Source organism: Phodopus roborovskii, unplaced genomic scaffold (genome assembly GCF_943737965.1).
Source record: "Phodopus roborovskii unplaced genomic scaffold, PHOROB, whole genome shotgun sequence".
NCBI classification, from domain to species: Eukaryota; Metazoa; Chordata; class Mammalia; order Rodentia; family Cricetidae; genus Phodopus; species Phodopus roborovskii.
The window spans coordinates 4087892-4104469 of NW_026126693.1; the positions used below are offsets into that span (position 1 = coordinate 4087892).

General features: G+C 38.0%; 1 protein-coding gene and 1 pseudogene across 1 annotated transcript in view; both read right to left on the reverse strand.

Annotated features, from left to right (window-relative positions):
• Positions 1 to 16578, reverse strand: part of Reln (reelin) — a 420372-nt gene that overhangs the window by 264055 nt on the left and 139739 nt on the right. The window lies entirely within an intron of this gene.
• LOC127214412 (uncharacterized) lies at positions 668 to 778 on the reverse strand (annotated as a pseudogene).

Consider the following 16578-nt stretch of genomic DNA (forward strand, 5'->3'; position numbering starts at 1 on the left):
ATGTGTTTTTGCAAAGGCACCTTCCTATTGGTTTAATAAAAAGCTAAATAGCCATTAGTTAGGCAGGGGGTATAGGTAGGACAGCCAGACACAGAGGATGCTGGGAAGAAGGGTGGGGTCAGGGAGGTCTCAATACACAGGAAGAAGCAAGATGAACACGCCATGTTGAAAGGAGGCACCACCATGTAGCAGAGGGTAGATAAGAATTATGGATTAATTTAACAAGCCTAAACTAGTGACTGGGCATTTATAATTAATAATAAACTCTGTATGGTTATTTGGGAACTGCCTGGCAGAACAGAAAAGTTCACCTAATAAGTTCCTGAAGTGCATTTTTTCAAAGTGCCTTCAGTAGAGGCATTTATTTACAAGCTTACTAGCAACTCATCAACATTAGCATTACAGACAGTGATCTGGCTAATCCCTTGCTATAGGAAGCTCTCCCTGGCCACCCTTAGCCATTAAGTAGTTTCTTTTGTCTTTTACTCTCAGATACCAAGTATGCTAACAAAAACTGGTCCAGACAGCATCAAATTCCTGAGGTTAAAAACCACAAATATACAGATTTATGACTCATCCCATTCCAAAATTATACTACTAAGACTGAACCTACTATTTATAAAACTATTAACATTTTGATATTTATACTATTAAGAAATATTTCAATTTTGGTTCATGTCTAAACACTTAATCGTAAATAATATCCCATAAGGATAATTAGCTTTACTAATAAAATCAACTTCTACACTTGATCTTAGCCAAAAGGCTGAGAAGCAATGAAATCAATTCCTAAAGAATACTTGCTTAAACACAGTTTCCTATTTGTTTTGGGCAAAAAAGGAAAAGCATGGTATAAATGGCCCTTGCTGGTTCTAAAGTCTCAGCTTTGGAAAAGTTGTCTTGTCAGAACATGTTCTGTGAACATTTCTTTTGTGTGGCTAACACAGCTGTTGGAGTAGTGAAAGTTGAAGTATATAATATTTCCTATTTAAAGGGTCTTTCTGGGAATTGAGCAGAATATTATAAAGGAAAACCTAGTGTGGCTAAATGGGAGTTGACAGAGATGTAAGGTAAGCTGCCAAACCTTAAATTCAGATCGAAATCCAAAGACTGAGTCAACTGATCAGATCAGAAAACGAAGACTAAAGACCTGATAACCATTGAAATATTCCTCTTTGCAGTGTAAGACCCTCAGAATGAGGAGTCTCCCAATTTCGGTCGATACCCCAAGAACTCAATGTCCAGTCCAGTTGCTGCAAAACGCAAAAGGCTTTAATGAACAGGAAACATTTGTGCAAACGGGCTCCTCCAGCATGCAGGCTAAAGAGAAGCCCCCTCCCCTGGACCTAGGTGTTTTTAAAGGCAAACCCACAAGCTTAGGGAGAAGGTGGGACCCTCTGTCCATTGAGTACTTGACCCTTGGAGGCCGGATGGTCTCCCTATTAGGGTCAGCAGACCTTAGGGCTTCAGGTGTGCTAATAAATCTTGTCTGGGCAAACCAGAGTTACAGCTATCTCTTTGTTTCCTAAGGACCCTATTTACCACCTGTTGACTCACAGGAAAGGGGGGGGGGGCAGAAAGGAGGGGCAGTGTGAATTCTTGTCATCTCAGGGCCTTGTGAGAGGAAGTTAGCAAATTCCAAGGAACAGATATTGGTTTCCAGGTCAGTCCATCATTAACATTACTTTTTTGGTCTTTCAGCAGAAAGTATGAATACCTGTTTACCACTCTAAAAGCAGTAGAACCTGGGAGAATAGAACCTAAAAAGGAGGTCTTGTACAGTAGCCAACTTTATTCAGAGCCTTAGATAGTTTATTGTCACATGAGTGACACAAGAACAAGCTACACATGGCAAAAAACAAAACAAAACAAAACAAAAAAAAATAATTTTCCATAGAAGCATATAAATAAATAACAATAGCCAGATATAATGAATATTCTTTTTTTCCCTAAAGTAAACTCACTCCTGGGAGGGTCATGAAAGCATATTCTAAGAACAAATCCATGTTTTTGAAGAAAGTAAGGTCACAAGGCTCTTGTTTTCTCACCCTACTCAGAATTCTCTCATACAATTCCATTCCTGGACCCTGTTCCAACAAACACCTATTCATCTGCTGTCAGGAATTTTTCTCTTTAATCAAAACCAAACCTTCACTATAAACACAAGTAGGTGGCAATATGGTACAAGGTAAAGTTGCAGGATCAGGAAGATGGCTCCAATGCAGGCTGTACAAGAAGATAGCCTGCATCCAGAGACCCAGCAGTCAAAAAAAAAAAAAAAAAAAAAAAAAAAAAAAAAGCCAGCACTGGGGAGGCAGAGGCAAGCAGATCCCTAGAACTCAGTAGCTAGCTAGTCTGTCTCAATAGATGAATTCCAGGTTCACTGAGAGAGCCTGTCTCAAATGAAAGCAACAATAACAGTGATGATGAAGATGATGAAGAGAATGACTAAGGAAGACACCTAAAGATACACTGTACGTGTAATAGCAATACACCCATGCACACATGAGCAAGTACATAATATATAACACATGCACACACACAAAAGTTAAGTAGTAGAAATTTTTATTTTAAATTCTATTATTATGAGCTCTAGCTGGGGACAGCTAGTAAGAAAATAAAGGCCTGACATAAGTATGTCCCAGAGAACACATACTATTTCAATTACTTTCTACAAGGAAGACTGATACAATTTGAGCTCTTATAGTCTTACACTTTGCCTTTCTGTAAATATTTCTTTTGTATAATGTTAAAAGAATCACATTCATTTTATGTAGTTCATTATGGCTCATTGCTGTAGTCACTGCTAAACCAATCAATTTATGTAAGCAATAGAACAAGCTTCTATTAAGTCTCATCTGACAAGATGCTAACTAGTTAATCTATTCTGAGTGAAAATCATGGCTTTTCAATACTCACTTAATTTTGACATCCTTAGTTATATACAGGAAATTCTTATAGTTATTGGGCTGAATATACATATCCAAGCATTTATCCCTTTAAATTGTATCCAAGAAACAATACTGATGACCCATCACATTGCCATCCATAAAGAACAAAACCTCTTAAAAGAGTTTTTAGCAAGCAAATGGGTAAAAAGCTTTAGAAATAGCCTTATCTTCTGTAGTATGATTTCTATGTTTCAAACTTCATAATTTGTTTCTGAACATTACTTGGCATCTTTATGAGATCCATTATATGCATTAAATGGTTTAGTTTTAGATTTTTTTTAGGTGTATAAAAAAGTTACCAAGACTGTACTAGAGAGTCTCATATTCCATTCATTCAGACTCTAATATTAACATGAACATAACCATGGTTCATTTAACACCAAGAAATCATCATTCCAATATTGCCAGCTTTTCTGAGGATGCCCCTCCACCTTAGTTTTCAGTCCAGGACACCACATCATATTTAGTGAAATCCCTTTATTAAATACAAAAATTTCCAGGCCATGAAATTTATTAAATTACCAAACAACCCTACTGTGAACTCATTCATACATTGATTTTTCTTCTGCAAGGGAATGATAAGGGCAGCATGAAAATCTCGGCATGTGGGGGTCTACGTGGGGTTATAACAGGATGGAAGCGCTGCCAAGAAAGGAGGCTACAAAGCAAAGCCAAATGACTCCCAGTTCTGCCTGGGGCAGGCCTGTGCAGCTATGTGTAATTAGCTCCCTCAATTACTACATCTGACAAACTCATTTTCATTTGAGAGAAAACAACAAATCATTAATTATGCTAATAAGTCACGGATTAAAATCTTTGCATGTGGGTCCTACATGCACTATGATTCCTGCCCTGGGTCAGCCAATGTTTTGCTTCTGCAGTCTTCACAGCTCAGTTGTGAGAGTAATGTTCTATGATGGCATCTACAGCCCTGGATACAAGGTCCAGTCACTGCTCAGCAAATCTGGAACAGCTGTGCCTTTTGCTCTTTCTCCTCCTTAGCTGCTCTTGATCAGACAGTAACAAGGACTTTGCTGTTTTCTGTTATTCAGATTTATTGATGTACGCATATGTATGCAAGTGCACCTGGTCCCCTCCAAAGTCAGAAGAGGGCATTGGATCCCCTGGAACTAGAGTTACAGACAACTATAAACTGCCATGAGTGCTGGGAGCCAAACCCAGTCCCTTTATTACAGCAGCAAGAGCTTCTAACTGCTAAGCCATGACTCCAGCCTGCAATGACATTTTGAGATCTCAAAGTACTATAGTAAAGAACATAAACTGCAATAAAATCATAGTTGCATATTTTATATCATGATCTTTAACAAGCAAATACTGCTTTTAAGCTTCAGTTTGTCCCTTGTAGATGGGTTTACTTATTACTGTAAGGACTAGATGAATGGGTTCTTGTGACAATATGCTTGATGCAGTAATGAATGGCACAGAAAGGTCAATAGAAACCAACCCTATATACAAGGAAGAAGAACAGTTCTTCATCCCTGACATCTGGGAGGGTTCAGCATTCACCAGCCTTCCCTAGTGTTGGATCTAGAGAGCCGTCTTCATGTTACCCATGATTATCATTATCTAATAAGAGTGTGACAATTTGCAACCACAATAAAACATTCATACATTCATGGAGCTCCAATCTTTATATTAATAAGAAGTTGAAATGTGGCCATAATCTATACATTACCTATTTTATCACAGTAGCATATACTTAAAACCCCACCACTTCTGGAGCTGAAGTAGGAGGACAGCAATCTCCAGACCAAGCTGGGTTACACTGAAACCGTCTGTTTAAAAAGAAGCATCAGGAGAAAAAAAATGAGCTCGTGGGATCCTATATTTTATGTCTGTACATCTTTGGCTCTCTGATATAGGTAGTTTTAAAATACATATTTATTAATTCTTTGAGAACTTCATCTATGTATACAGCGTTTTTTCATCCCTTCATCTCCTCCAGATCCACTCCCAGTTCTCATTCTTCCTATGTCATATCCTCTTTTTTCTTTTTTAATGTGGCTAACCCACTGAATCCAATTTGTGTTGTTCATGGATAGAAAAACATCCACTGGAGTGTGATAAACCAACCAGGGGCCACACACTTAAAACTGACTCTCACTTTCCTAGATGACATCAACTGTCATCAATAGCTCCTCAGCTAGGGATGGGAGCTATGCTCCCCCTACCTTCAGTGCAGATACTGACAAGATCAAGGGTTGTCCTTGTTTAAGTCCTGTGCAAGCAACCACAGCTGCTGTTCAGTCCATGAGTATAGCAGTCCTGTCATGGTTAGAAGACACTGTTTTGCTCTGGTGCTCCCCAAGCTCTGGCTCCACACCCTGCTGTGGAACAATCTTTGTACACTGTTGGTGTACTCTCATTGGTTAATAAAGAGCTGAATGGTCTATGGCTGGGCAAGAAGATATTGGGTAGGACAGCCAGGCTAGAAGAATTCTGGGAAGAAGGGCAGAATCAGGGAGTCACCAAGAGACAGAGGGAGAAAAACATGCTGGAGAACAACATATAGATTAATAGAAATGGGTTAATTTAAGTTGTAAGAGCTAGTTAGTAATAAGCCTGAACTATCAGCTGAGCATTTATAATTACTATTAGGTACGTGTGGTGATTATTTGACAGGTGGGAAAGAAAAGTTCACCTACAACACCTCCTCTTTCAGTGAGAATGTGACACAGATGGCCCATTTTGGCTTAGCACCCCACAAACATGTATTCTGTACCTTGGCTAGTTTTGAGAGTCTGTGTAAACACCTTCCACTGCATAAAAAACATGGGCTAGTCAGTTTCAAGCTGTTATCCACCAGTAGTAAGTAACCTGCATTTTTAGATAAGTAGTAGTTAAACAGAATTCCATTTTATTAAACTCATAGCAAAGTTACCTTGTCCAATGAACTGTGCTTCTTTGAGAAGAGGTCAGCCACTGTGTATTCCCTGCCTCCTCTCCCCATTCCTCTGTCTCTTCATAGTCACAGTGTAGCCACTGAGTTCCTAAATACCTAAAGACACTGGCTTTCACTAAGCAATTACCTTCAGGTGAATCCAATCCTTCTCCTAGGCCAACTCCTAGTAGATCTGGGGTTCATCTTTTCTAAAGAGGCCCCCTTTTTTTCCTCCTACACTAAATCCAATTCCTTATTTATCATTATTAAATATTTTTTGACTTTTCCTTCAGGAAGTCTGTTGTGGTTTAAATGAAAATGGACACCATAAGACCACAGAGGATTGCACTATTAGGAGATGTGGCCTTGTTAGAGTAGGTGTGGCATTGTTGGAGGAAGTGTGTCACTGGTGATGAACGTTGAGGTCTGAGATGATGCTCAAGCCAGGCCAGTGTGTCACTGTTGCTTCCCACTGCCTGCAGATCCAGATGTAGAAATCTCCCTGCCATGATGATAAGGTACTAAACCCCAGAACTATAAGCCAGCCCTAATTAAATGTTTCCTTTGTAAGAGTTGCTGTGGCCATGGTGCCTCTTCACAGTAATAGGAACCCTGACTAAGAGAGAGTCTATCACTATTGTGATGAACTTTTCACTTGTGTAAAGCAGAGTTGAGCTGTCTAAAGCACAGGCTCTGGGGCCTTAGAGCCTGAGTCTGATGTGGGTGCTTCCTGTGACAAAGCACATGAACAAATGATGCATTTCTATAGCCTCCCCAACTATTAGCCCCATATCAAGGCTTAAAATAATTCCACATAAAGCATTTGCCCTGACATACAGGCACAGCTCAGTAACTGTCAGCCACAATAAGGGTAATGTAAGAACGATCAATTCTCCTTGAATTTCTAGGGTTGGCATTACCCATGCCCCATGATAAAAAAGTATTTCCTTAGTTAACAAAGAAGAACACAAATACAAATTAGGCTTCCTGTGAGTTAAGGGTTCCTGTTCGGATGGGAGAGACGTTCACCCGCAGAGTGAAGAAAACAAAGGCAAGAGAAACATGAAACATGGGAACTTTTCATTAATTCAGGTAGAAAATGAGGTAACATTATAAAGACCCCAAATCTAGCTACAGGTTCTTGAAAAAATCTTTTAAAAGAATCAAGCATTATCAAGTGTTAAAAATTATTTTTAGTAATAAAATATAACTTAAATTTGACACCAAAAGCCCTGAGTGAGACATTTGTCTCATTCAATGTACTGAACATACTCACAAAAAAGTTTATTAGGGAATTAAATTAGTCAATGGGAGTACTGGTGGTTAAACAAAGAGTAAGTGGGAGTTACAAGAATGACTATTTTTTTTTTTAAAAAAATCACAATTCTCTAATTGGTCCTTTTCTATATACTTGTATTTTTATACACTGAATTCACTCAAAGACCATTAAATTGCTCTAAAGTAGAATAGCGCCATGGGAGTTGTATACATTTAAGACACCTATGTGTAGAAATTTCACAAGCATCTTGTTCAGTAGCAAAGTGTAATGTCAGCATTGTGCATTTAATCCCTGAGAAAATCAACTGGACATCTGAAGCAGTAGACCTGTGCACCTTCTTACACAGTAAGAAGACAAGTTTAACTCAAAATGGCTTCAGAAATAGGTTCACAATGGAAGCTGAAATGCTCAAGCAGGCTGTGGAAGGTATACCTTCTATATGAAATGTATGTATAGTTAACCTTTTGGGTCACATGGACACACACACATGGTAGCCATTGTGGAGTCAGTTTGGGGGCCAAGAATAATCTCATTTTTTTTTTGAAAAGCCTCATCAACTTTGTAGCCACAGTGCTAAAAAAGTTCACCTTCACTCTCATACGAGCTCAAATGTATGAACATATTATTGTTTACAATTACTTTTCACCTGCAAATGCACTTCAGGCACTCATTTATTTTTTCACATTAATATAATCACAGTACAAATGATTAAAATATCTTAAGATATCTAGGGTTTTTAATGCATTTTAACTTTTCACTTCACCACTGTCATCCTATATATCTTCAATACATTCAATGTTCTTTGCATATATAATAAACTCATAGCAGTCAGTAATTGAGTGATTAACATAATATTGGTTAAAATACATCTGACAGGAGTGATAATAATTGAAAATTCTGACACTAACTCCATGACTCTGCCTACTGCTCCAATGATTGATTCAATATGTGCTCTTTGACACCTTCTAAGTATAAAGCTTTATGCTAAGCTCAGTGGGAGACAGGTACCTGAACCCTGTTATCAAATTGCTTAGAGACTGCAGAAGGTGTCCGGCATCCAAGGCTACAGGGAAGTTAAAGGCTTATAGAATTCTCCAGGCACTCCTGCAAGTTATAATGGGTGAAGATCATTATGAGCCTTGGTGACAACCTTGACGACTACATTCCCAGAACAACAGGAATCAGCAGGGTGACAGATCTTAAGATGCTTCCATTTGCTCCTCTCCTAGCAACAGATGCAATTACAGGGGATGCTTCAGAAAGTGGGGTTTGCCAGCTTTCTTAAAAGATAGAAAATTTTATAAAGGGTGAAAATTATAGCCCAAAATATCTCAAGGTTATGAAAACCACCAAGAAATCTTCAAGTTCTATGTTTAAGATCCTCAAATGCTGTGTAATTGGAAGACCTCCTTTGCATAATTAGCTTAACCTTCACAACCTCATGGAGATGCAGCCCTGACCAGATCCTTTTATTTCCTCATCTTATAGATGGGAAAATTCTTATCACTGGCATTTTTTAAATGTATTCATATCTTTGTCTTTGGGAGTTGTACTTATTGACTGAAATTTAAAAGTTGACTCAGTTTGAGGTTAAGAGATATATACAAGAATTCTGTGAATTATTTCTAACTTGCCTGGGTGATTGATAACAAAGCCAAAATATTAATGAGGAAAAATCTCAAATTTTGTCTGAAGTTGCTGGAAAGCTCTTCTATTTCAAATAGAGTGACACTAAATAGTGGTCTGAAAAGAAACCTATCATTTATGCTCTGAATGCTTGACAAATTAGAAATAATGCCTGTTACACTATGCGGGTCACAGGCTGTCAGGTAAGCAATTCACCCCACATGCCAGTGACAGTGCATGCATTAGATATGTAAATGTGAAAAGTACAAACAGTTTCCACACTGGAATATGTTCTTACTATGGGGATAAATAATGTGTAGTAACACTGACCCTGTTTCTACAGCACATAGGCTCCCACAGATTACTCCTGAGAACTAGGAAGCAAGGTCCTTTAGACAAGTTTAATGCACTAATGTATGTCTTCACTAAGAAACAGTGCAGAACCAGTAATAGGTTATTTCCTGGTAACAAATTAAACTCCTAAATCTTAAGTGTGAGCTGCAAAAAGTGAATTAGAAAACAATTTGTCTATGTTGTCAAGTCTGAGTTAGCTTTTTGTGATGCATTTTTCTCTACATTCTTTTATTGAACATTAATAAGACGAGTATATAGGAAGAAGTGGACAAATTATCATGAATGTAGAATGTTTAACTTTGATCAGGATGTCTATTAGGAATTGATTTTCTTGAGATATTTAAATATCTAACCTGAATTTTGTATGAGCAGACAATCATTTTTTCCCCTTCAGATTGTATGAAAATGGTTGGATCAAGTGAAAGTAAACTTAGATCCATCTCCTTTTGTTTCCATCAACAAACTGGAGGAATGAAGTTGGACAATAGCTGGTTTTCCTACTTCACAGGTTTCTATAAAGAGTAGCAAATATGACAACGGATATGAAAGTCCTTTATAAATAGAAAAAAGTGTGTAAAAAATTAATATACAATTTCTCCAGAACCCTTTTAACCATCTTTAAAGAATCTAGTTGTACATGGTACATGAGTGTGCGTGCATAAAAGCATCCAAATGACAACTATGTGTGTTGGTAATGTCTAGAGCTGAATAATCAACAATACTGAGTACTTGAACTCCACTCCAACTTTCTGTGTTATATCTTCTGGGCTTTAAACAGGGTGTGTATTCGAAAAGGAATGAGTTTGTTTCAAAATATTTTTGAATAGTCCAACCAAATCGCAGCTACTTGGGATTTAATCAAATGGTTCTTCTACTATATTCTCCAATCATCACTTGGAGGTATGGAAGATCTCTACTTTTTCCCTTATATCATGCATGGTATTACACATTTATATTCCAAACAACATAAGAAGTATATGGAAACAGAGACCTCTAAGTGGACAATGTTCACAGAGCGAGAGACCTTGCAATACTCAATCCCAAATGGGATGTCTCCATTACGATCAAATTCCTCCCCTCGGAGAGTAGGGAACTTTGTAGGAGAAGAGATGAAAAGATTCTAAGAGCCAGGGTAGTGGAGGATACCAAGGAAACAAGGGTTTCCTAACACAACAGGGTTGACAAGTATATGAACTCTGACTATAGCAGCATGCACACACACAGGTCTAAGCCAGATGGAGTCCCAAAACTGAGGGGAAGTGGATACAAGTCCCCATCCCTAACCCAGAAGACATCTCCAATTGAGAACTACTCAAAAAGGAAAATTTCGTTTTCTTCAATGGAGTTGCACTGGGTATATTAACCACTCTTAAGGCCAGGCCCCATGCCCAGCAACAGATAGTCACCACAAAACAAAAATTGAATTTTTGGAGTTCTTTGCTTCACAATGCTTTGTCAGGATTTTTTATTTATTTTATTTTATTTTATCTTATAGGCTCTTTGCCTACATATGTAATAGTTTCAGCTTCATGTTGTTTTTTTAAATAGAATTTCTCTATGTATATTTCTGCATCTAGATGTGTTTCTTAGCTTTTTCTTTGCCTCTTTTTCTTCTGTTTTGTCCTATTCTAGTTTCCTTGTTTTTAGTTGCCTATCTGATTTCTAATGAGAGAGGGAAGAAAGGGTGTGAATTTGGGTGGGCAGGGAAGTGGGGAAGATCTGGGAGGGGTTGAGAGGAGAAACCTTGATCAGAATAAAAATTGAAATTACATATAAAAAGGAGGCTCACTTGGGTTACACAGTAACTATATCTGAAGAAAAACAAAACAAAAACTGAACTGTGCTTTAATTGGTCACAAGTCAATATAAAATTAGATGTAAAGGTCCAAAGGCTGGCTTTTCCTAATGGTACATCTAGAATTTGGCCACAGTGGTGTCTTGATAAATGATAGATAAGAAATAAGAAGCTAGAAAGCACCATGGAATGCCTTCCTGGGGACCTTTCCCAAAAGGTATTTTATAGGAATGAATACTAACTCACTGTGGTTAATGGAAGCAATCTGTGGGTTTTAAGCTGCTAAGAGGAAATCAAAGATTCAAAACATGACTTTTTTTTTTTTTTTTTGTTATAATGCTGTTGGCCAGTTACTTGTTTCTTATTGGCTAGCTCTGTCTTAAGAATTAATACATTTTTATTAATCTAAGTAAGTACTTCCACGTGGTCTCATCTTATGGAGAGAGAGGCCAGCATTCTGCTTTCTCCATCTTCCATCTTGACTCCTCCTTACTACTTCCTCAAATCCTCCTTGTCTCCTAGTCCCGCCTATCTTGCTTTCCTATTGGCCAACAGTGCTTTATTCATTAAATAAGTATGAGAAACATATTTACAGAATGACATCACCAATCATCTCTTTTCTGTCTAAAATAAAAAGAAGGGTTTTAACCTTAACATAGTAAAATATAACACACTACAGTTATCAAATAAGAATCACAGTTAACAATATTTAGTCCATTAACATTTAGCAAGATTTGAAGAAAATATTCCATCATTTATCCTATTTTTGTGTGTCTAAAGTCCTATATGTACCTTTTCTTTAATCCTAACTAAGGAAAACTATAACCATAACTATCTGTCTTCAACTCCTTCAAAGACCACAGAAGGATAATATACAAACTCTAGAAATGACAGAGACAACTCACTGCCTGGTCAGTCACCTGAAGTTCTTCTGTAATCTTCGATCTTCAGCCCATAGGCCATAGTGTGTCTAGCAGATTCTTTAGCAAAGCAGGAAACTTTAAACTGTCTTTTTGTATTGGCAGTTTGTCAGTCACTTTTTTTGTGTGTCTTGCAGACTGTCTGGCAGACTCTTCTATGAAGCAGGAACTCTGTAGCAATGTCCATCTTGAATCAGCAGTCACTTTTCTGTTGGTTCTGCATGTCCAGTTTATACAGCATAAAGTCAAACAGGCCAGACAAGAGCAGTATCTTGTCCAAATGGCTAGTCTTGCCATATTGGAAGTAAACTTCGTAACATGTTTGTCTTTATCTGGTGAACAACATTGCTAAAATGAAAGTCATAGTTGTTTCTGCCACAGTTTATCAAAGATGGTGGTGGGTACATTTACTGCCAGCAGTGAGAGCTGTGCTCACCGCCTTGGTCTACGCTGCACCCAGCAGCATGTTGCCGGCTTCTTACCATCTTGGAAAACAACATTTTGATACGAAGTGAGAAAAGTATAGTGTTCTAAATGTATAGATATGATGATTAGCTTATCCTGTATAATGCTACTGTATGTATATAAATTCAGAGCTGACCACAATACTAACTTCTATAAACGTCCAACTTATTATTCAAGGCCAAGAACTGTATTTGCATAGGAATGGAGCAACACAACTTTTCTGTCTACTCAAGAAGTCCTGTAGGATGTTCTCTTTCCAAGCATTGATAGCAAAATAGGGAGGGGTAGGAAGTGCATCAAAAAAGAGAAAAATGTCAAACCACAGAAATGGGTTGCCAAAGCCAGTCTGGAGAGCAGCAGAAGTAGTGAAAACCAACCAAATCTTTTGTGGGGCTCACCTCAAGGCTTAAACACTTGAGAACCTAAGGGGCATGAATGAGTTGCGAGAAAAGAGAGAAATTCTTTGTAAACAGAGCAAATGAAAGGAGAAGAAACTAACAATTCCAGGGAAAACAAAATCCGGAAGTGGAAAGTCGAAGAAACGGTAGAGCAAGGTTGCTGAGAATGGCATTTACACAATCATCACTGCCGACCATTAACCAGAATTACAGAAGGGACTTTTAATTGTCTTTTGTTTCTGTGTTGAATATCCAATGATACCTAAACTAGAAAACCCAAGAATTTCAACATCATCCTTTACTCTGGAGGACAGGAGAAAATTCTGAATCAATGAGCTCAAAGAGGAGCCCTGTAATATCTGGGTGAGTCAAAAATGCACACAATAGAGAACATGGACATTGGTGACTCCCAGGTGAACAAAGACAGGCTTTTATTTTTCTAAGACACTAAAAGTCAGGTTTTCCTCTTTCATGTTGTAGAATCTTCTAAATACAAATTCCAGGAAGCATATTTTTAAAAGGTAAGTTTACAGAATGCCTCTATTTTTAATATATTACCTCACAATTTTATCAAAAGGAACTCCTTCAGTCATGTTGTGACCATCAGCCCTTCTTAGTAATTTTCCCCTTCAAGGCACCCTATTCCAGCAACAATCATTTCCTCCCAGTCTCCCTCCTTCTGCTGACATGCCTTGGGGGGAGGGAGAGCTCTGCTCTCTCACACACATACTCACTGTGCCCTCTGCCCCAAGCGTTATGAAATCAATTACTTATTACACCACTAAGTAATGTCATTTCCTCTCATCTCTTTGTCACTCCAGTCTTGAAAGCAATAGCTCATCCATCTTCCTTTCCTTGCAAGGCCTAAATAACTAGGTCTTAAAATCATCACCACCCAAAGCTTGCTCTAATCAACTGGAACCAGAGGAGGGAGGAAAAGACATTTGTCAGTTTCTTCATATGCTAGAATTATTTTCTATGGCAGTAACATGTCACAGTCCCTTTTTTGTGACAGTCAGTATATCAGGTCACAGGACCGGTGGGCCAGGGAAGAGCCCGACAACCTGACAATCTCACTATTATCCCAACACCCCTTATGGCAGCTCTGCTGGAGGCAGATTATCCCTTCCTTCAGGAAAAATCACCTCTTCTGCATGGATTATAGAGTATTCAGCCAGTGTTTAGTTCAAAGAATAAATCCTGGTTACTGCAGCACTGATAATAATGCCGGCAAAGTCCCATGTCTGAAGACTTTATTTTCCTGCCCTTTTCTTGTGAAGCTAGTGTGTATTTCTTAATTCCTGTCCTTGTGTGGTTGTTTACTTCCAAACAAGCAAGAAACTCATTTTATTGGCATGTTTTAGCTGTATTATTTTCTGCTCCATAGCTTGGACTGGCAAGAAGAAATAGCCAGGTCCATTCTCCAATAGTTAATTGGGGCATTTAAAAAAAGTTATTGCTTAAATTTTAAGGCTCAAAAATATCAACTCCTTTTGACTTAGTATTCAATTATCCTAGTTTTTAAAATCACATGCAAACAAGATTTTTAAAAAGTCATTATTAGCCATATTTACTTAAAGAAGTTATGAGTGTTGAGAACTTGAGGTAACTGATTGCCATTGTATTTCTGTTGCTTGCCAAAATATATCCTTTTTGGAACAATAATAGTATCCAATCATCCATAAATAAAAAGAAAATGCATTTATCTGAAAAGTGGCCAAGTGCAAAGCGACCTATTATTTTTACCTGGTGGATAAAGAAACACTGGAGGGCCAGGGTATAATCACAGAGGTACTGTAAAACACATTTGTGACATCTCCAACCTAACTCACGCCTCCATGAGAAATTGGTACATCTTATGAATTAAACATAAGTCCTGATTTATGTTCGGTTATCCCTCATATCAAAAACTACAGTAGCAGAGCTGTGTCACTGTGAATTCATTTAGTGATATTGATGAGACAGCCTGCATCGAGATGCAAAGTAACCACCAGTGCATCGCACAGCCCTATAAATCACTTCTGCTGAGTGGCTGAGCAGTAAATAACAAGTCATTAATTCCCTGTAACTTATGCTAAGAAGCTCAAACTATGTATGTACCAGATTGTAAATAAACATCCCTGCTACAGTATTTGAAACAGGCAACATTTGGTTCTGAAACACTTTATAAGGACATTTCATTGAGCTGAATTAATTCATTATGGATTTTCCTCGTCAAGTATAAGCTAACACAGACTTTGATTGATGTACCCACAAAACTTCTTTTGGACTAAAACACATACCAGGTAGAAAATGCTATGGACCTTTTTATAGTGTCCAACTTACGGATCCAAGCAAAAAGTGAGATAATGAGCCTTCCATAAAGCCCTTGAAAAGGCTAATGGCACTTGTGTGAAGAATACACTATTAAAATGGAGCTGTGTATTCAAATGGTTTTGCCTGGTTGTAGACACAGGATATAAGAAAGCCAGCAATGGGTACCACACTAAGTTGCTTTCTTCCATGACTAGAGAATACTTTCCTTCACATGATTTTCACCAGCTTCCCCTTCCCAGTCAGGCATTTTCTAACCAGCAATCCTAAACCACTTTATGTAGGGGCCCTTAGCAATAGAGGCCCTTAATGTTGCCCAGGATGTCATCACCTGTCCCCTTTGTGTTCTTTTGACATCGCCCAGATCCCATGCCACTTATCCCTTCCCTTTCCCCTCAGAAGACCAATGGACAATTAGAGAAGCGACTAATTGAACTCAAAAGCTCTGCTTCCAACAGCTCAGGAGGAGATGAGGGCAACTAGCCTTTACTGAAAGTTGGAGATGGCTGGTGCCTGACTCCCTGGGGCATACAGTATTTGCATACATATGACAAAGGCTAATCTTTTCTTTTTCTTTCCATTTGCTTTATTAGGATTTGCCCTGTCTAAATTAATATGTAATTAAGGAAATACAAATGAATTTTTTTTCCCAGCTAGCTGTTTATCTAATTCCTTCTACAGAACCTGAATATGAAGGTCCTACAAACAGTAGTGTTTGAACTATATTACATTTCAAGTGTATATCTAATTTCCTACTTACTATCACTTTACACCTCTTTTACTGTTATTGCTCTCTAACTCTAGCTAATCTAATATCATTGTTTCAAATTGCTTCCTCTCACACTTGCTTACGTTTTTATTTCCTATCCTCTCTAACAATCTCCAGGGACCCTTTGAATTTTGTGTGATTCCTCATTAATACTGTGAAATGCACATCTCTACATTTAACATAACCTGAGAAATCAATTAATGTGTTCTTCCCTCTGCTTCAGGTCAGTGATGAAGATATGAATGTTTGTGACAGTGGTTTTCCTGGAAGGCTACTAGAAATGCTTTCTCCTACAGAGAGAATATTTTCTCTTGTGATCCTCAGACAATCTTTCATTCCTATTAGCTAATAATACCCACAATCTTGCCAATTTGAAGTCTTGCAATAAATTGAATGAGAATTGAAAAAAATACATCCAGGAGTGTAGTCAAGTAAAAGGCTAAATAAAAGCAACTGTATCTTCAGATGAGAAGAGGCAGAGTGAGTTAACCAGCATGGACACCATTGCTGCATCACCTGACTCTTGAAGGAAAGATACTTACTATTTTTAAAATCAGTATGGTTATGTTTGATAGTGGTTCCTTAATAGGATTTTCTATATGAGCTAATTTTCTAACCAAAGCTTTACCTATCAGCACAGAAAGAGATCTCAAACATAATGTACAGGTAATACCCTAACAGGAAGATACAGTTACTTCAATTTGGACTTGTTGCAGAAAACACAGAGTTCAAGGTCATGGTACAGTAAAAAAAAATCCATGTGAAATGCAACCATCTTAATAAGTTATCTGGTATCAGTCTGTGAC